Source organism: Macaca nemestrina, chromosome 3 (genome assembly GCF_043159975.1).
Source record: "Macaca nemestrina isolate mMacNem1 chromosome 3, mMacNem.hap1, whole genome shotgun sequence".
NCBI lineage: Eukaryota > Metazoa > Chordata > Mammalia > Primates > Cercopithecidae > Macaca > Macaca nemestrina.
This window is the reverse complement of record NC_092127.1, coordinates 169,314,258-169,337,063: the sequence shown is the minus strand read 5'-3', so window position 1 is coordinate 169,337,063 and position 22,806 is coordinate 169,314,258. Positions and strand designations below refer to the sequence as shown.

Genomic DNA, 22,806 nt, shown 5'->3' with positions numbered 1-22,806 from the left:
ACCCACTGATGCCAGTTACACTTAACAATTTTCATTATTAAACAGTAAAAGTTATTATTTTATAAGACCTCAACCCTTAAGGTATTCTGTGTAATAAAATGAGAATTACACATAAAGCATTTCTGCTGCTGACCAAAGTACATGGTTTATTCCATGAAAATTACTATGTAATTGTATTGAAAGCTACACTAGCCACTTTCTTCAGGAGTACCGGTTTTTTTTGTTGTTGTTGTTGTTTTTTTTTTGGAAAACACAACTGACCAAAAAAATATGATTATTTTGACTTGAGTATTTTACAGACATTATCTTATAGATGAACAAAGTGAGCCTGTCACTTTCTTTTAAAGGAAAACAATTGATAGTATTTATTATCGATGATAAAATTGTAGATTTAAAGTGAGAATTAAAATTTTAGAAAACTTGTATTTTTCTAGTTTGAACTTGATAGTTTACTAATACTTAAAAGATGTTTTGGCCTGGCATGGTGGCTCACGCTTGTAATCTCAGCAGTCTGGGAGACTGAGGCAGGTGGATCATCTGAGGTAAGAAGTTTGAGACCAGCCTGGCCAACATGGTGAAAACCCATCTCTACTAAAAATACAAAAAGTAAATTAGCCGGGCATGGTGGCATAAGTCTGTAATCCCACCTAGTCGGGAGGCTGAGTCAGGAGAATCACTTGAACCTGGGTGGCAGAGGTTGCAGTAAGCTGAGATTGTTCCATTGCACTCCAGCCTGGGCAACAAGAGTGAAACTCTTGTCTCCAAAAAAAAAAAAAAAAAAAAAAATTTTTTCCTGAGGTCACTGGTGATACTAATAACTGTTACATTATAAAAAAATGCCTTCCTTTGGAAAATCAACATAAATGACGAATGAATTATGTTACCAGTTCATGCTTGGGTAAAAATACCCATTTTAACTTCAAGATAAACCAACACCACATAGTATGAGAAGTGTATTGTGGCTGGTAAGAATGTTTTTCCTTCAAACTTCAACAGTGTTTTAAAACTATTACTTCCAACAATTGTTTCTCACAAATATGGTTTCAGTTTCCACATTGCAAGTAACTTGAATAAACCATTAGAGGATGGTCTTTGTAGCGTATTATAAAGAATATCCCAAATTACCTAAAAATGTTGCCAAAATATCCAATTTCAAAATACTTATCTATGTGAGCCTTCATTTTTTTTATGTATTTCAAATAAAACCTTTCATTCCACATTGTGTGCAAGGGCAGATATGAGAATCCAGCTGTATACTATTAATCCAAAAGTTCAAGATACTTATAAAAACATAGAACAGTGCCACTATTCTCACTTTATTTGCTTTGGAAAATATAGTTATTACTTTATAACATATGTGTTTATTGCTATTTGTAAATAGTCGATAAATGTATATATTTAAATTTAAAATCAACTTAAAATTTAAACATTTTTAAATGAGTTTTAATTTCTAACCCAATAAATATCATTAAATACAACACACACAGACAAAAGTTCTCTGGGGTCCTTAGTAATTTTAATGAATATATAGAGATCTTGAGAGCAAAACTTGTGAGAACCAGTGGTTGACAGTAATAGTTTTAAAACACGTTTGAAGTTTGAAGGAGAAACATTCTTCCCTGAAATTTCAACAATAACAACAACAACAAAAAATGTGCAGCTGCCCTTCTCGATGTGAGTAAATCCTACCAGCTAAGTAATACACACACACACACACACACACACACACACACCCCTATATAATAATAATACCTCTCTAGGTAGCTTGGTTCCAAAATGGCTAAACTGATTTGATGGTATAGCAAATACATGTAACTTTGCAAGGAGTATATACTCTATTATGTTTATTACATACATCTCAGAGCTGGAATACAGTGATACTTAGATTCATTGTGAATATGAAAAGGCATTTATTCCACATCAGCCTGATTAAAAATAGGTCAATCAAGGAGTAGGTAGACAGAATGAAACTGTCAGAGCATAGACGACAGATTGATGAAGAATTTATATAAATATGTTAACAGACACAAATACAATGTACTTTTCATTAGCAAAAGATTAGTAAATTCAAAGGGTTAAGTCGGTCGAATGATCTGATTTTGAAACTAGATGAGATTCTGCATTAACTTACTCTCATAATGTTCCTCTTTTGATATAATCTTTTGCTAAGGGAGATCCAATATGTTTTTTATTAGAATTCTAGACTTAAGGTTCTTAATCAAATTGCAAGTTTGTCACCAGAGAATTCGTAAATGTGCAGAATTCTAAGCATGGATCACAAAGAACATACACAGAAACATGCAGCTAGGCGATGTCTTGTTCGGTGTTGGCACGATGCTTTCTGCTGGTTCACAGAGGATTTTGCTCCACTGATTTCACGGCAGGTTGGTCTAGGTCACATTTTAACAAGTTTCATTTCTGCTAACAGACATGTTATCATTCTCTAGAGCTTTCTTCTCTGCGCAGCATTTTCCAGGCTGTGTGTATAAAATGCAACTCCTTTATAACACTGAGTATTCAATAAGCAAGGTCACTTTTAAAAGCAGCCGCTTTCGTATTGATAGAGCTGTCTCCTCTAGCTTGTTTCTCTTAAAATATTGGCTAATGGAGGACTACAGGTGATTTTTAAAGTAAGAACATTAGTCAGGGATTAAAGTGCCATAGCTTCCCTTACCTGTGTGAGAAGATGTCAGTCTGATGTGTGATGGATGGTCTCATAAAAGTTTAGGAACCTCTCTCTTTTTTCATATGCAGCATGTTTGGACACATGGGAAATAAAATCAATATATGAGGGTATGATGTGTAGCATAGGTCTATTAGAATAACTTGTAGACTCAATAGTTTTGAAATAGTGTCTTTGTAACAAATGCCACAAAGCAATACGAAAAAATTGTGTGTAATTATCTAGTCTTCAGAATGGCAGGCAGGTGGCTGGTAAACCTCCATGTGGTTTGAGGGTGGAGTGGGAAGACATCTCAGCTAGTTCAACTTATCAGAGGACTCATTTAGGGAGACTTCTTAACGGTGTATTATCAGTGAATTGTATCTTTCCAAAGTACGTGTCAAAGTACTAACTCTGGTAGCTCATAACGTGACCTTATTTGGAAATTATGTCATTTCAGATTAGTAAAGGTAAGATGAATGGAGTAGGGTGGGCTCCTATATCAGTGTGACTAGCATCCTTATGAGGGATAATGGGAAAAGGTACAGTGTCAATGCCATGTGAAGATGGAGGCGAGGTTGGAGGGTTGCATCTACAGACCTAGGAATGCCAAAGATTGTCAGTCGTCACCACAAGCTTGGAGAGTGGCATGAAACAGAGTCCCCCTCAGAACGCTCAGAAGGAACTCTCCCTGTTGACACCTTGATTTCTCACCTCCAGCCTTCAGGACAGAATGCATTTATGTTACTTTAAGCCACTCCATTTGTGGTACTCTGTTATAGCAGCTCCAGGAAACTAACACATGAGGATTCTGAGAGGATTATCATGTTCTAAAATGTTAAAAGAGAAATGAGATGTAGAATTCATTAAACCAACCTGCAATTAAGTTATTGATACACACCTTTTTGTAGAGATGAGCAGTGAGAGGCATATGAAGATATTCTCCTCCAAAGACCTCCCATGGTACAATCTAAATTAAACTTCAGAAGCACTGACCATTTTTGGACTTGTATTCACATAATTTGCAACAAAATTTATCTAAAGAAAAATATGGTGCAAACAGGCCACGGCAACCCTTATGCCATCTTCAAATTCATTAAACTATAGACTATTTGGCCTCCTTAGGCTGAGAAGAGAAATAGGTGTTGAGAAAAATAGTCAAAATTTGATTTGAATGGACACTCTCCAGGCCTTTTACAGCCCACAAAAAAACAAAATAGAAGTGTGAGATTAATATTATATTATTTAAAAGTGATAGATAATGAAAAATATGTTCTTTTTTCATAGATATGTGAAATGTCACACATTAATTCTCCAAAAAGTCATCAGCCAGCAAGGTGGCCAGAGGTGGGAGAACTGCTTCTCTTAGAAGAGCTTTTACCTTTACCCATTAAAATAGCCTTTTCCTGACCAGTGCATGGATGAAGAACACATTTTGAGGAAATAGGAGTGAAAAAATATTCAGAAAACAGAAATCTATTTTGTTGGAAAATGCAAAATTAGAACATAACTTTTGAATTGGGAAATGCTTTGATTCTCTCATTAGCATGATGATTTACTTACAAAAATTATTTAAATGAATAAATAAATTACTTGGTTGATTCCACTAATCTTTTTCTATTGCATTTTTTGTTGTTGTTTAATGATTTAATTTTCCTAAGGTCATTCTATAAAGATGGTACATATTATGAATAATTATTTAAGTCACCAGTGTTTCTTCATATTAGTGTTGGCTTTTCATTTAGTTTTACTTTAAGGACTTTCATGAAGAAAATCTCACAGTCCCATGGAAATACAATATCAAGAATTTTTTGATACAAATATCTTATAGAAATATGCATGCCTCATTCTAAAATATCTCACATGCTAAATATTGTAAAATATGTTGTTTTGGAATTGTTAACTATGGATGGGAAGATAATTTTGAGATAATATGGTTCATCACCTTTACATTTTAGATATGTGGGGATAAAAGGGGAATTCATGGAAACTAATATATTTTGATTATCCATGATGTTGCAGGCTGTGGTCCAGGAAATTTATTCATATGATTCCAAGTAATCCAAAATATAAGATTAATCATCTCTAATTTATAAATTCATGAGCTGAAATTCAGATAAGTGACATAACAAAGGCATGAAGAAAGTAGTGGCAAATTGTACAGTTTCCTATTTCTCCATACTATGAGCACTGAAAACATTTCAAAAAATAGAAAAGTAAAAAAATCTTGGCTTACAAGAAAAAACCTTTTAATTGCTTGTCTACTACCTAGATATCATCTTATAGCTATTTTAGTAGTTGTCAGCATAGTGATTTTATAGTTTTTATTTTCTGCTTTCCAGGCATTTTCAATTCAAATAAATGTATTTTCATATTTCATACAATTATACTTTTTAATTTATGCATGTTTGCCTTCTATCCATATACAATACTTTTTCTATCTACATGACTAAAATGAGATAGCTTATTTTATATTTTTCTTTATTTAAAAAGATATTTCATATACATACTAGTAGAAAGTTTCTTTACAGTATTTTTTAGGTCTATCATGTCAAAAATATCTGGATTTATATTATTTCCAAAATGCTAATACTAATTTTCAGAGCCAGTAGTAAACTCATTTTGCTAAAAATTTGTGAGCCTTTGGTATTCAGTGTTTAGAAATATATATATTTTAGATTTCTAAGAATAAAATTTTATTTCTTAAATTCTTCATTATAGAATTTGTTATAACTTGCATTTTTCCTGGTTAATTTTTTCTATTTTTTTGTTTATTTACTAGGCACTTAAAGTTTTACTGACAATGTAATATATGTTAATTGCAGTACAATTATTTTATATTATCTATGATAGTAATGTAATTCTAAAAATTATCTTATTAGATAGGCATTATTTTCTGTATACTATCTCAAACTGAGATGTAATGCTATAGCCTGCATTTGAAGATGATTGTGTGATGTCAAATCCTGTTACATTCTCTACTCTAAAGCTTCTGTACTTATTTATTTATGTAACTCAAATATAAAGGCTGACCTTTAGGATCCCAGAGAGCCCTAAGAAATTTATACATACAAGTTATATATTCCCCAAACACTGAGTGTTATTAATAAATATTATAGGCAGTCCAAAACATAAACTTTAATAATAATTGTAGATTGTAATGTGATAGTAACATTAATCCTATTTTGTTGTGCCAGGAGAAATTTCTGAAGTTAACTTTAAATTATTGTCTAAGGAAATGTACTCCTGACATGAGAACTAGCAGCAGTGTGTGCCCTGCATATTTGTAACTGACAGCGCCTATGGCTTCATTTAAGTTTGATTCATCAGTCATGTCATCTGCTGAAAGCACTAGAAATAGCGGCAAAGTTGGAGTGCCTTTTGACGTCCTTTCATACTTCCATAAGTTTACTATACATCCATTAACTCAAACGACAAAGGAAATGTCATCTAAGTTGAGTGGATGGATGCTGGGACTCTAAAAGCCCTATTGTCTCAGGTGAAGGGGCAAATGTGCAGCCTTGGGGGATGGAAATGTCTGAGTCTCTATCTCTGTAGTTACATGTGAGGTACATTTTCTTTACAGATTTATGGGAAAGAGGATCATCAACCACCAAATAACAAGATATATATAACCAGACCTTGGAGTTGACCCATATTATTCTTCATCTGTTTCTTACTGATGGTCTCTGACTTATAATAAATATCAGTTGCCTAAGAGTGTGAAGTCATAATAGGGCCAGGACAAGAAAGGTCTCTAAGTAAGGGCATGCTTGGAAGAACATGGGAAAGCTGTCAGACTTCTGACTGTGACATTACAGCTGAGTTGGTAGAAGTGAGAGTGCAGCTTAGAATTCATTTTTGTGTAAATCTAACTCTGGAAGAACTAAAATGAAAATAAAAATCAGGAAAGATAGGATATTTGAGTCAAAGAACCTAATAAATAATCTTGATATGGTTTGGCTCTGTGTGCCCACCCAAACTTCATCTTCATTTGTAGTCCCCATGTGTCAAGGGAGGGAGGTGACTGGATCATGGGGATGGGTTCCCCCATGCTGTTCTCCTGATAGTGAGTGAGTTCTCACAAGATCTGATGATTTTATGCTTATTTGAAAGTTCCTTCTTCAGCCTTCTCTCTTGCCTGCCACCATGTAAAATGTCACTGCTTCCCCTTCTGCCACGATTGTAAGTTTTCTGAGGCCTCCTCAGGCATATGAAACTGTGAGTCAATTAAACCTCTTTCTTTTATAAATTACTTAGTCTTTGGGAAGTTCTTTATAGCAGTGTGAGGAAAGACTAATATACATCTCAAAAGCAGACATACATGAAATAAATAGAAGTGATAGAGGAGAAGTGCACTGAATATTTGTAGTCTCTGGGTAAAATAAACCAAAAGCCCACTGAGCAAAGGTAAGAATTTGGAAACAAGAACCTGTTGTTGGGGTCCGCGTGTTTCCTAAACAAAGGAATGAACACACAAGACAACACAAGACAAGACAAACATGGCGGCCGCCCCGAATGGCGCGCTCCGCTTTATTTTATACAGTCGTTTGTGGAATGTTGCCAAGTCACAAGACACGTTGTTGTTTTTCTGACCTTTCCCTGACTTTCTGGATTTTCAAGATGTTTACATAATAAACAGGCCCCCAACGCCCTGCTTCGTTTGCAAGAGCAGGACTTAATGGGAATGCCCTGCTTCGTTTGCAAGAGCAGGACTTGTCGGGAACGCCCTGCTTCGTTTGCGAGAGCAGGACTTATGAGGAACACCCTGTTTGTGAGCACGTAGTCCTCTACACCTGTATTATACAGACCAGTCTGTTTCAAAGGTAGTTCATGACTCCCCTTTGGAGCTAGTTAAAAATTCAGAATTCAGAGTCCCCTTCATTAGATCTACTACATTTGAATTAATAAAGATGAAGTCTGAGCATATAGATTTGAAGCAGAAAAATTCATTGTTGATTCTTACTGGCTGGGATCTCTTGTGACGGACCAAGGTCTCAAGGTCTCCTTGGCTCAATCATTTTCTCCTGCTTTCATCTTCTTCCTTTGAACTAGACTTCACTGTCTCCTCCATTCCACAGCATTCGTAAAAGAAGACATTGATGCAATCTCCTCTAGGTTCATAGTTAAAGATAAGAAGTTCTAGAGATTTGTGCACAAAGTGAAGTTATCTGATGGACAATGTATATAATATAAATCAGCCAGTGTGTACTAAAAGAGAAAAAAGTGTCTTTGTAGAGGTTATATACAGCTTATATGTTCACAGGATTATCACTTAGAACATTGAAAATTAATAGATGGGATATGAGCAGATAGTTTTAGCAGGGAATGAATTAAATGTGATTTCTGAGTAAAATTGAAGTAAATTTTCCCTTTCCCTTTGATAAATCTGGAGTCAAAGAGCATTAATAGATACGAGATAAATGAATGAAGTCCAAGAGGTTTGTACTTTATTAAATTGGGATCCAGAAACAAGACTTGCAAGTAAATTGTAAACAAAAGTCTCATGTTTATAGAGAGGATTGGAGCTAAGTCCTTTGACTAAAATCCAACAATACTCAGAGGCATTAGAAGAGTTCTTATCAGTGTCTCTATTCTACAACTCAAAATTTCTTTTTTCAAAATAATTTTGGGAAAAAATTTTACACTCAGTTTTCATTCTATATATAGAAAATAAATTATAAAATGATATCTATAGAAATATAGAGTACTGTTTTGAGGTTAAATTTTTATTGGTAGCCAGGACTCGGTTTTGAGTTCTTTTCGAGTAACATAGCAACTAGCAAACAAAAAAGTACAACTAAAAATGAACAGTCAATATGTGTTGATATTTATATGATTAAAACTTGATGGGTAACATCACTCAGTTATATGATAATAATACTAACAACAAACATTTTTCAGCCACTATTCTAAGCAATTAACATGCAATAACTTATTTAATGTAATGTACTAAAATGTATAGTAAGATTTCTGTTAATTACTTGACAAGTTGAAATAATTATTTAATTGAGATACCTTTTGATCTCAAATCCAAAACAAAACAAAACAAAATAACCCAGCAAGTACATGAAGCCACAATAGATAGTGACTGTACTAAGGGAATTAACCATCAGTGAGGGGGAATTGTACTTGTGACTGCAGATTTTGGTGTGCCCTTTCTCTTCTGTGTTTGTTAGATGTGAGAATGCACTAGCAAGTTTTGAAACAGACACTTAAGCTTTCAGAATTGAAAAAAGATGCAACTTGGCCAACTACTCCAAACTCTTCAGGTATTTTTGTATAACAGTGATTACCTACTCTTTCTTTTCATCACCTTTACTTATAGGAATTTTTTAAAAACATTCATAATTAAAATATCTGATACAACTAGATAAGAGCAGTGCATCATCATCACCATCTTCCCAAAGCATAACATGAAAACATGGAAACCAAAAATGGCATCCTTAACTATCTTTCTGCTAGATTGGAAGGCAAACAGAAGGCAGAAGGATTGATTCATATTGGAGTTGCAGTTAAGCATTCAAAACTTCAAAAAAAAAAAAAAAAAAAACCAACTAGGCTTTGAATCATGGCTCTTCCATTTAGTAGCTGGCTGATTTTATGAAAAATACTTATTCTATCTCTATTTCCTCATTTATAAAATGAAGATACGCTGGTTAATATGTGTCAACTTGGCTAGGCTATGGTATCCATGTTTGGTTAAATACCAGTCTAAATGCTGCTGTGAAGGTGTTTTTCTTTTTTTAGATGTGATTAACAGTTAAATCAGTAAACTGAGTAAAGAAGATTATTTTTCATAACATGGATGGATGTCATCCATTCAGTTGGAGGTTCCCTCTTTCTTGAAGAAGTAGTAATTCTACTCCAAGAATTTAACTTTTGAAGTAATTGAAGTAATTATATTCAAAGACTGTAACATATAAACCTTGCCTAATTTCCAGCCTGCAGATTTCTGACTCCCGACTGCACCATCAACGCTTCCCTGAATTTCCAGCCTGCCCTCCTGTTGTACAAATATCTGATATTCAGGTTCCACAATAGGGAGATCCAATTTCTTAAAAGTAAAATATAAAACCCTCCCCAATCTCATTATTTTATATATAAAAATGTGGTAATAATATCTAACACATAGAATTGTTGTAAGGATTAAATTATTAATAAGTAAAATGCTTAGAGTGAGATCTTGTGCAAAAGCAATGTATCTGTTAGTTAATATTTTATTTATCTCTCTCCAGCATTAAGCACTGTGTCTTGCATAAAATAGGTGCTCCATGAATATGAGTTGAACTAAAGTTTTATATTTGAATCCTTCTTGACCTAACCAATTTTAAGTGCATCCTTAAAATTTGACAACTACTAATTGCAAATCCATTCCTTATGAGAATTTGCTGCCATTTCAAAGTAATAGATGATGACAAAGTCCAAATATTTATACACTTGATTCATGCTATAGTAGGAAAAAAAACCCAGAAGCTTTCAAATTATATAGATATGGAATGAAATTTTAGTAACTCCCTTAGAGAAATATGACTCTGAGGAAGTCACATTAAGTCTCTGTTTTCTCATCTCCGAAACTGTTATCATGATAAATATCTCACAGTGGTGCCTTTGTGAAGGACTTGATCCACCTTAGTCACTCAAAATTGGCAACGTTATATTAATTTTCATTTATGAATTCCCAGTTTATCCTAAATTGGTTTGCACCACCAGAGAGCAATTAAATCCGATTGCGTGATCTTTTACATTCAGAATCCCTTGCTTTTACTAGCTCTAACCATGTAAGCAGATTTTCCAGCATTAGGTGATGTGTACATATCTCAAATATTTTCTACTAATAACAGTAGGTGATTTGGAAATTAGAAATACCAACTTCACATTATAGAAACAAAGCACTATTTTTAAAAAGTCACTTGGCCTTTGACTTAAACAACCTGCTGAATGTTTTACTGATCACTCAAGGACATGCATTTTTAGTAGACTTTTGGTACAAATGTTCCTCAAATACTCTAACTTTACATTAAAGAAGTATCCCACCTTTTAATTGAAAAAATCAATGCACTTTTCAGTGATTTTGTTAATGAAACATCTTTAGTAGTAATGTGAACTGATTTATGAAGATATAACATTCAAGCATTTTAACAGAGCAGAAAAATATTCCATCAGGCTCATTGCCTCATTGAGCACTTACATTTCCGTGGCACTTTGCATCCAATAAGAGCTTGGTGATCACTTTTATTAGTTAGCAGTGAGTAAGGTCAATATTATTTCTTGCATTTTCCAGAGAAAATATTTGAATGCATAGAAATAAAGTGATTTCAGCCATGTAAGTAAGAAAGTGGTGATTTGTGAGTTCCATTGTCATCTTAAAATATATTGTCAAATAATGCTACTCACTTAAATTGGCAACCAAGTTTTTGTTTTACTTTCACAAAAAAAAGGGAAAAAAATGTCTGAAGATTGCTTAAAACTCCCCCTGTGATAGTGCTACTTTTATTTAGAGGGAAATATAATCGGAAAAAAAAAAAAAAAAACCTACAGCTAAAACCCTTAAATATGCTACAGTAATATATTTGTTACATCTTTCACCTCTTAGCACACAGTTCATGCTTGAGATGTTCTAGAGACAGTAGGATATGAAAAAGTAGGAGGATAAATTAGAAACTCCAGTGATTTATTTAGGACTGAACTGTACAGTATGTTGTTAGATGAACGTTCCAAATTAAAAAAAAAAAAAAATTTAATTACTGTGTTTTGTTCTAAACTCTAGCAAAATCTACTTGCTAAACAAAACATTCAAAAGGAGTGAAGAAGTGATTAGCTAGAGATTAGTTTTGGTGAGGATCATAAAAAAGTATAAAATTTCAAGGGAAAACAAATAATCCCAAAGAATATTTCCTGATTAAAAAATAAATAATTTACTTTAGGATAATGAAAGACAGCTACAGATTTTAGAAGTAACAGACGTTATAAATGTTATCAAAACTCAGTAGCAGAATTCAGAGGTTACTTAGTATTCACTGTGACAGCAATGCAGTCTTCTTTAAATTATCTAAGATTGTGCTAACTCTCTCACAATTTGGAGACTTTTGCTGTCAGAAGGAAATACATAAGCAATAGGTAAGTAAAATTATTATTAAAATGAATGGAATGAGTTAATGTACATAGGCACACGTAATAAATGGCAGTATTATAATCACGTTTATTTTATCTTACAATCTTATTTAAGTATTCACCATTTGTTTTGCAAGTGTATTGCTAACATTCTAGGTAACTATAAACACTGAAACTATATTTTATTAGCGGAAATGATATGGTACAGAAAAAGCAAGGCATCCTTTGAAGTCAAATTATCACCATGATTTTCATTTTAGTCTACTTAATTCTCCTTTTCCTTTAGATCTAGATTTAATCTTCTAGGACGCAGAGATCGGTAGTCCCTACCCCCACTTTCATATATCCCAGTAAAACACTGGAGTAGAAGAAAGAGTGAGAAAACTGAAGACTCATCTCTGCTCTGCCACAAAATAATTGACTGACCTTTGGCAAATCAATTAATTCACTGAAAATTCATTTTCCCCATTTGCAATGTGGAAATAATAATATATTCCCTGTGTCTCAAAGAGTGTTCTATAAAATTCATAGTATTTTAGACATGGACTAATATCCAAGCTCCATATCTAACATTTAAAAACATCAGTGACACACTCAGCTAAGGAGATGGAATCCATGAGTTTTTTTTTTTTTTTTTTTTTTTTTTTTTTTCCCTGTTGATTTTCAGATACCCACCTAGTCTAGTTTTTTTTTTTTTTTTTTTTTTTTTTTTTTTTTTTTTTTTTTTTTTTCCTTTAGGGAGAATTAAAGTGATTTTAGAAATACATATATGTATGTGTGTGAATGTGTGTGTGTGTGTGTGTGTTTGCTAAAAGTTCTTTTTTTAATATCACTCAAACTATCAAAGATTTATATAATCCCCACTGTTAAATACCAATGTTTTGATTTGGTGTCATATCTGCTGATGTTCAGAGGTAAGGCTAAAAAGGAAAACAAACAAACAAAAAAATTATTATCTAAAAATATTAAACAAAAATGTATTTTGTGTTAGATATTTTTTACTAGAGGCAAAAGTATCCTATTGTATTACTTTAAACAGGAAAATGGTAGAATCGATTTGCATGTATCACTTGGAGAGAAAATTACAAAGGGTCTAGAGGAAAGTCAAAAGAATGTTCCATTAATTCCGTAAGAGGTAATGGTGGCTTAATGTAGGTCATTGTCAAGGAACCTGGAGAAAAGAAAGTAATATTTAAAAGAGAGGGGAGAGGTAGATTTGACCATACTTACTGACTGGTTGGCTATGGTTTGTAAGAGTGAGGAAACAGTCAAAAACAATACTCGAATTTCTGATTTAGGTAACTGTTAGTGTTTTTTATAGAATAGTGGGCTAGAAGATCAGGTTTGGAAGGAAGTAGAGTTAATGCATCAGTTTGGACTTGTGTAGTTTAAGATGTCCAGAGTATATAAAGAATAGGTATATGTATATATACACACTCACACACAGTATAAAAAGAATAGGTATATGTATATATACACACTCACACACACACAGTTGAAGATTAAGAGAGAGATTTGGACTGGATGTAAGAATTGGGAATTATAATCTTATGGAGAATATCTTCAGCCTTAATGGTAGAAATTCATTCAATTTATTGTCTATTGTGTGATGAGTCCTGATTAAGATGTTGGCTTCATTATAGTAGAAAAACAAAATGTAAATGTTTTTTTCTGCTCTCATGATTCGACCTTATTACCTGGGGTGAGCATGTATACTAACAGAAAAAGTCTGGGAGCAGGATTATGGAAACATCAAAATTTCAATATGATTAGGATAAAATCAATAACAATAGAAAGTTACCTGACTGTGAGGAATAGAGAATTTCTTCTTCAAAGTTTCTTGAAACCATAAAGAGCTTGTCATTTCCTTGCTCTATGTATATCTACATCTATATGTTCTAATGCAGCTGCTCTAACTTGCCCCAGCATGCCTGGACAGGACTAAGCAAACCCCTGACCATAGTGCATGCCATTCCTTATTTGGAAACCCTCCTGGCCCTCTTATGACTAGCTTCCTCTTTTCTTTGTCCTCTTTCTCCTTTGCCTATTTAGGAAAGTTCCAAGCTGTCAACCAATTGGGTCAAGCTTAGAATGTGAGGTCCCATTCCAACCAATGGTAATGGAACCCAGCCATAGGGCAATTGCATCAGGTTATGAAAGTTATAAATGTCCCTGTCTCCTTTGTTCGACGTGCTCCCGTGGTGAGACTGTTGGCGAGTTATACCCTTTCTGCAGAAAGTAAACTAGCCTTGCTGAGTGATTCATGGCCTTGGTGTGGATTCTTACCTATGTCATAAACCCATTTCCAACACTGACATATTCTTTTTACTCTGTGTACTTTTCACTTTCTGTTTGAATTGAAAGTAATTATTTCATCATTGTTTTTGTATGAAAGTTCAGAGATCGTGTTAATTCACTACTTAAAAAAAACCTATTCATTTTTTAACAAGTATTACGGAGTGCCTCCAAATTTCATTTTAGATATTGTCCTCAGTATTGAGGATAAAAGATGACTAAAACATATCTGTGGTAGGAACAAGCAAAGTTCTTCCTCGATGAAATTATACAATCAGTTGCGTTTTTCTTCTATCGTTATAGGGATTTTGGTAGTAGAAAAAAAAAATCACATATGAGCAATTTAAATGACCAGAGTAATAATAATAAAGCAGAACATTTCTGAAAAATAAAGGAGGCCTGAGGTGGCCATTGTTACTATTTCACTTGTTTCTGATTCTCTCCCTATGGGTAGGCACACGGCAGGATTGCTCTACCTTACTCCTCTTTAAGTGAAACACAATTATGTGATATGATTTGGCCAATGAAATGTGAGCCATTAAGTATTAACCAACAATTTAGCATGCTCTCTTCCTTTTGCCAATGTTCCAAATAGTGAGGATCCCGTCACTTTAGGTCTCCAAGTCAAACTCTCCTGCTGACTCAAGACGTTTAGCATGAGATAAATAAGCTTTTGTTGTTTCAAACTTCTAAGTTTGTCGGAGTTTCTCATCTATCCTGATGGATGTAGAGGCCAAATTACAAATGAAAACAGCAATAGTCAACCCCCGAGTTGATTTATTTTATAATTTTGACCAGGGATTTATCTGCTTATGGTATGGGTGTAGAGACACAGAAATAAGGTAAAGAGGGGCATGAGGGTAGAAATCTTCCTGCTTTTGATGACAATCACATTGATGATTGACTTGAGAGTTGCGCTATGCTTTCCATTGCCAGAATGTACTTAGCTAAAGTGTTTCAGCAACATTCCAATTTCCCTGTGAAATAATAGAGAAACACTATTGAATTGTTGGCAGAGTCACTTGATTGATGTTCTCCAGAGTCTGAACTTCACTGATGAAGTAGTTTCAGTGTTTTTGCTAATTGTTTGGAACATTGTAAAAGAAAAACATAGTAGTTGATGAGAAGAGTTTTTTTTAAATCTATATGCAATATTTTATTCAATGGATATAACATATCCTGACAGAGACATTGTACTAAATTTTATTTCACCAATTTGAAGATACGATATAAACACCAAATATTTGATACTCTTGCTATGTTTTCTTAGCAATTTCCTGTTTGTCAAGAGTCTCTTAAGAACCAGATAATGTCAGAAAAAGCTAAGTGTTTGTTTTCACTGGCTTTTGCATACATAAAACGGTTCAATATTTCAACCTGCAAACCTATTCACCTCATTGTTTTGGTAGTTTATATATTACCTTTGCACATATAATAAGAAAACAAAATCTTTAATAGTGAGTTGACAGCAGAGATGATAAAACAGGAACAAGCACAGAAACATTAAGACTGTATCATTAACTTTGAATCAGAGCAACATAGATCAACTCACTGAAATGTCATCTTTTTATTCTGCCATGCGGATGACAGCAAATCTTTGGTGGTTGAAATCTAGAAAGCAAGAGAGAGAATAAGAAGCCTGGATCATCTATTAGGGTAGTAGATGAGAAGTTCATAGCTTCATTTTATAAAATGTTAGAATCTTCTAGAGCAGAAGGTCCTACCTGGAGTGATTTTGCCCCCAGGATACATTTGGCAGTACCTAAAGACATTTTTGGTTGTCACTATTGAAGGGTTGTGATGAGTACTACTGGCATCTAGTGTGTAACCCAGAATGTGCCCTAAAATGACAATAGCACCCAGATTGAGGAACACTTCTAAGCCAAGCTATTCATTTTACAGAAATTATATTTATGACTCATTCATCCATATCAAAATATTTATTAAAAGCCCCATTAGCCAAGGGCCATGTTAAGTATATAAACTACAAAAATGAACTTGAATAGTTAAAATCCTCTTATCATGGGGTTTGGGGATAGAGATGGAAGAAAGACATGTTGTGATCTATAGAAATCCTTTACATTTCCCTTTCATTCTATAAAACCTGGCATCTATAAGCCTAATAAATACTAAAGGAAAGGGATAAATGAAAACCATTATTATTCATTAAAAGAGTAAACTCCAAAGTGTATTCAACTACTTATTTATTGAGCAATATTAGGTTGCAAGTACACCTCTAAATGCTCACCATGTGGAAGCTAATAAAAGAAGCAAAAATCATCCTCTCATGAACCTTATGTTCTAGTAAAAGGAGGTATAAAAACCAAGTAACAAGTAAATTATACAGTATGTAAACACTTTGTCAAAGAATAAGAGTTGAAGAGGAAGAAAGAGGTTATTTGCCCAAAGGATTGATTTTTAGCAATAATTCCTACTAAACATTACCTGGAATCTTTGTGAAAAATATGAAATCAATGTTTATGTTTAACGGAATGCTTAAGATAGAAAAAAAAAATGAATCAAGAATGAGGGTTGGGAGGACTAGGTTAGAAGCAGGGCTAAAATGTTAACTACAGTGGTCAGAGGATAAATCAAGAAGACAGTGACACCCAAGCAAAGGCTAGAAGTGGCAGAGGCAGCGACGCACACGGATATTGGGGAAGCATTCCAGAAAGAAGGAATGATGAGTGGCATACAAGTGATCAATGTGCCTGGAGTAGAATAAGTGATAGCAACAAACAAAGAAATGGTTTCCTCGAGATAGTGACACTGCAGGTCTGGAGGGTGGAGTTCAAATCTCACAACGCATCTTTAAGACTGATTTTCGCTCAGACTAGGTTGGGGAGCCATTGGCTGTTTCTGTCGTGGAGTGATATATCTGACTCAGGCTATCACACAATCATTTTGACCACTGTGTTGTGTACAGTCTGAAGTGGGGGATGTAGAGAAAGGAGAGTTTAGGGCCAAAGGGAAAGAGGCTGAGAGGCTACCCCTCCACCCCTAGTTCCCAATAACTCATGGTGGTGTCTCAGACCAGGGTGGTAGGAGGGAAATCATGAAGAGTGTTTAGGTTCTGCATATATGTTGATCTGTTTTTAAGGTAGAGCTAAAAGAATTTGCAGGGGGTGAAAAGAAATGTGAAGTACGAGAGAGGGAGAGGCTCATGGATGGTTCTAAAATTTTGGTCCTGAGCTATTGGAGGCTTGGTTGCCATCTACAGAGATAGTGTAAACCACTGGAGAAAGAGGTTGGGTTGGGTGTGGGAAGGTAATATGAGGGGCTCAGATTCAAAATAAAATTGGGTGTAGGTTATCTATCTGAACAAGAGCGGTAGGATTTGAAAGTCTTCTGAAAAATTTGGGGCAGGCAGACAGGTTTCTCACAGCAGGTATCTAAAGTCTGCATGCTTTATAATTCTCCCTTTATCTCATGTGTCCCCAAGTGTCTCTTTTGCACGTCTTTTTTGAATAGACTAATTCTCACATATTATATTTTTTTATTGTGCCTTGTCTTAAGTTTGAGCTCTGGGACAGGTTTCACGTAATATAATAGTATGATCACTTCAAATTTTGTCACACAGCAAGGTTATAAATACTGATTAAGGCATGAACGAAATGCTTCAGAGGATGTGACAATGCGGGTCCTATAATAGTAGCCTGGAGCTCACCAATTTTGGGGTGAAATTATCTGACAGCTGGAATAATGTATTTTTGTACAAATTCAAAGATTTAAAAATCTCTTTTCCTCAATATCTAAAAAACTCTAATAGCAAAATTAATTACTTCCCAAGTTTAGACATGTCTATCAATTAAATGGTCCAAATTATTATTCAGATGAGAAATTGTATAATCTAATTGAACTATATTGTCATGAAGCATTTTGAGAAAAGTTTACCAAAAAAAAAATTTTTACTTTTTATTTCTACTATGTCAGACTGAAGGACTGAAGTTATCAATTTTTTTTTTTTTTTTTGGCTTGTGTTTATTTTGTTGCACTGTTTTCCTTTTGTCAGGGCTACATGGATGCTCAGAGCAAATTGTAGTTTAAAAAGAAATCCTTAAATCTTTTGAGTTTTTCTTTATCCAGAGGAAACATATGATATTAGTATCTGACTTATAAACTGATGCATCTTGCTTATTGGTCTTCATGGTATACATGATATCTTGGGCTAGGGGGTTTGTACAGAACTTACACACTTCCATTCTTAGCGCCTGCAATCTTGTTTGCCAAAGGCTATATTCTCTGACCTCCTTATAGTATCTTCTGTCCAATGATAGTGAATGTCATTGCACTTCCCAATTTACAACTTCAGAATGGGTATGGCTAGAAGTATGAGAGCAGTTAGCTTTGCATATCGAATGCATATACTTTAAAGAATACAGTTTGTTCTCTGCAGACCATAGAATTAGAAAATACTGCCAAATTACGTTGTTGAATTATTGATTCACCCTCTTTTATTTTTCAGTTTCATGTTTCACAAGCACAAAGCTGATGGATATATTAGAACCTTTAATGACAGACCCTCATGAAGAAACATGGGAAGAGCAGACGAGATTTCCTAGAGGTTCACTTTGTAGAAATATTACTCACAAACAGCTCAGGGATGCACATTATATACCACAGTACAGTTTAAAAGCGTCTTGGAAACTACAGCATTATACGATGACACTTCAGGCTAATACAGAGTTTTCTTCTGAGTGCCTGGAACTGCTAAGATGTTATCAAGAGTGGTTTGTAGCCCTTTATAGTCAAGGACAAACTTGGGAAAATTTGCAAGGCAGTGAAGTTTCTTCAAGGCATGAATCCAACTTAACATTGAGATCAGAGAAGCATAAAGCTCTTCATTTTATTCCTCTTCCGTTCTCATTTTAAGAGAAATATATGTGGATTCTGTTCTTGCAGGGCAGTACATTTTTAGAAAAATTATTTTTAAGGAAATTATTTTTAGGAAATTATTTGGTAACACATTAGGACTATAAATCTCCTTCCTCAGTCCTCTGCTGATGAATCGTTGTTTAAAGAATGGCATCTGTTATAACCTGGGTATTATGAAGACTCATGAATACAGTGAGAGGAGAGAGAGAGATGAGGAGAGAGAGAGAGAGAGGAGTCTTAGTCCTTTCTGACTGCTATAACAGAATCCCATAGACTGAGTGGCTTATAAACAAGAAACGTCTATTTCTTATATTTCTAGAAGTCTAAGGAAGTCTAAAATCAAGACACTGGTAGATTCAGTGTCTGGTAAAGACTTGCTACCTGGCAAGTAGATGGACATATTTTAGTTGTATCTTCACATAGCTGAAGGGGGAAGAAGGCTCACTGAGGTCTCTTTTATAAGCGCACTCATTCCATTCATAAGGGCTCAACTGCTATGTCTTATTACCTGCTAAAGTTTTCACCTTCAAGTACCATCCCAATGGGAATTAGATTTCAACATAGGAATTTTGAGGGAACACACACATTCAGTCTACTGAATAGTAACAAGGAGATAATAAAACACAATTCTCATCCTAAAGCTGGGAAGAATAGGACAGAATCCATCATAGTCAACCGTAAGAACATTCAACCAAGGTAAGAAGTTGTTAGACAATATCTAACACAATCAAACCAAAGATCAATAAAATTTTGTAAAAGCAGAAAAGATTGTGTGTTAATATAGCATTAGTTTCATGGAGCTTCTTCAGATTGTTAATGATAATTGATATCTGGCCATCACTACCAGGCATGGAGCATATAGCTTTAGAATATATAAAATTAAAAAGAAATGTCTGTCATTAGAAGAAGAGAGAAGGTTTGTGGAGAAACTCTAAAATATATAATTTTGCCATTAGATTTTGAGAGGTAAAAATAAAATTTAATGGCCATCAACCAACTTAACAGACCCCCTTTTAGCCAAGGGGACCCCAGAGAAAACTTAATACCTGAATTCCTGGCCATGATGGGATGGGAGGTCACACACGCCTTATGATGCTCGTTCCCTTTCACTGTTTAAACACAACAAACAAGCACTAACGTTAAAACAGAGCTCATAAGATGGACAGAATGGACTCTGTGGAAATAAGATACCAAATGATAAAGAAGACCTAGGCTCCTGCCAGGCAAAGCTTAAGTCATGTACTCCTGCACTTAAAGAATAAACTAAATTGGAAACAGGTGCGGTGTAATCCCAGCACTTTTGGGAGGCTGAGGCGGGTGGCTCACCTGAGGACAGGAGTTCGAGACCAGCCTGGCTAACACAGTGAAACCCCGTCTCTACTAAAAATACAAAAAATTAGTTGAGCATGATGGTGGCCACCTGTAATCCCAGCTACTCTAGTGGCTGAGGCAGGAGAATTGCTTGAACCTGGGAGGCGGAGGTTGCAGTAAGCCGAGATCCAGAGATCCCGCCATTGCACTCCAGCCTGGGCAACAAGAATGAAGCTTCCTTTAAAAAAACATAACAAAGAATAAACTATGTTCTAACTGCCACAAAGTTTCTCTCTCTCTCTCTCTCTCTCTCTCTCTCTCTCTCTCTCTCTCTGTCTTTTTTTTTTTCTCTAGCAGCTAAATAAGCACTGGCCTTAAGATAACAAATGTTTAAAAAATTGTAGCTCATCTATCACCAGATGCTGATTCTCATCCTCCTGTGCCACAAGCCATAACTACAGCATTGACTGGACAGGAGATTGGTTTCAGTATCTTTCTCCTGATAATACTGACCATGAGTGGTTCTGGCCAGTTTACAGAGCTACGTACTTGGGTGTCTTCCTGTCTCTGTTTCACCTTTTGATGTATAGGGTCTAATTGTCATATATTTGAATGTTAAGACTCCACCCCAAAGTGAATATTGGTCATACATAACATGTATGTTTATTCAGTGTGCATGCAGTAGGACCCCATTCATGGGTATGTATACTTGGCCAACTCATTCAGCATAAATCCCTGTTCCACCCTCCCCGCCATCAAAGTGGCTGCCTTTCAGTTTTCAGCCAGAGGCTCTGCTTCCCAGCCTGTCAGAATGGTAACGCTGCAGGATGTAATCCTTTATAAGATATAAAGTCTCCTTCTTAAATGTATAGCTTTCATTATTTTTCAGTTGACAATTGTCATATTCAATGCTTATGTGCAGCAAAATAAATATTTCTCTTTGTCTATACAGTTGTGCCTTAGTACCTCTGGTTTGTGGTTCCAAGAGAACCCCTACTCTCCCAGAGACACCCAAATCCAGGGATGTTCACATCCCTTGTGTGAAATGGCATAGTATTTGCGTATTACCTAAGCACACCTTCCCAAATACTCTCATTCATCCCTAGATTACTTATAATACCAAAAACAATGTAAATGTTATATAAATAGTTGTTTTATTGTATTCTTTAGGAAATAATAGGAAAAAGAAGCCTGTACACATTCAGTACAGATGCAACCATTGTAGATCTAAATACATTTTTGGTGCTATGTTGGTTGAATCCAAGGATGTGGACCTTGCAAATACAGAGGACCAATTGTATATAAAAATTTTAACCATAGTTAGAACTGATGATTAGAATGTGATATGCATAATAGACGTGTTTCCCATTACTATGTGATTTGGTTAAATTTTCACTGACAGTGACTTTAAAAAATTTGAAACTATAACTTATTCCCCTTTTTTCTATATCTCAGTACATGTATGCTACAGTAAACCTCTTCTTTAGAATGGAAACAGTTCAGATCCAGACATGTCATAGATCCATTCAGATCCTCTGCAATGGGTACAGACTGCTCAAAATAAAAGAAAGCAAGGCTTTGAAACAAACTTATTCTATCTTTTAATCTACCAACACCTTGCAAATGCAGTATTTGGCATACATACAATGTATGTCCAAAATGCAAGAATGCATGCATATTTAATGATTTTTATGATGTTCGTAATATTCATGTTTGCTCTGTGATGAAACTAGTCCGTAAATCAATGTTAACATCCCAAACTGCTTCCTGTAATTTACTTAAAACACTTCAGAAAATGACAATGACATTTATATAAAACTTCAGTTCTTAACTTCAATTCATGACATATTTAATTTAGCTAGTCAAATTAAATATTTTAGTTCCCGAATCAAAAATTAAGTATGGATATTGATTTAAACTTTTATGACAACTTAAATAAACTATGCTTATTTTTTTTGAAATGCTTTACTACTAACCTATTATTATTAAATAAAAATTATTATATGTATTTTATTTGATGGAATAAATATTCTGAAGTTGAAGATAACCTAGGCAGAAATAGTACCACTTTAAGTTCACAAATGCAGTATCTTTTTTAATGTTCTATTCAAAATTCCAGCCTAGAGAACAAGATTGTCACAGATCTGGTCTCTGGTGAATTGTTAGCTATGTGAGGAGGATTTATTGCAATTACTCATGCTGTGATTTAGATTAAGCAACTTGAAGCTTCAATTCACAGGCACTTATGAACATTCTGATTCAGATTTACTTAAAAGAGTCTGTTAAACTTCAGACTCTTGTGTAAAATAATCAGAGCAGCCTATTTATTTTCAATGGTAAAGTAAAATTTAATATAACCTTTACCACATTGCAAAAATGCAAAATAAAATTATTCTGCTGTTGAAATTTAGTAAACACCTGATCTGACCTGATTTAGGTGAAGTTGCAGTTAGTAGAAATCATGATATATATTCAAACAGGGATGGTTTAAAGGTTTATATGATTACCCATCTCATGGTAAATAATTAAGTCTCACTTGTAACAAAGAA

At 34.5% G+C, this 22,806-nt stretch overlaps 1 long non-coding RNA gene across 2 annotated transcripts in view; it reads right to left on the bottom strand.

Annotated features, from left to right (window-relative positions):
• Window positions 1–14,831: 14,831 nt before the first annotated feature.
• LOC139362222 (uncharacterized) overlaps window positions 14,832–22,806 on the bottom strand; it is a 51,191-nt gene continuing 43,216 nt past the window's right edge. For both annotated transcript variants that reach the window (XR_011620638.1, XR_011620639.1), the window contains exons 2-3: window positions 15,624–15,682; window positions 14,832–15,048 (exon numbers count right to left, since the gene is read on the bottom strand). This is a non-coding gene — a long non-coding RNA (uncharacterized lncRNA). The remainder of the gene's footprint in view (window positions 15,049–15,623; window positions 15,683–22,806) is intronic.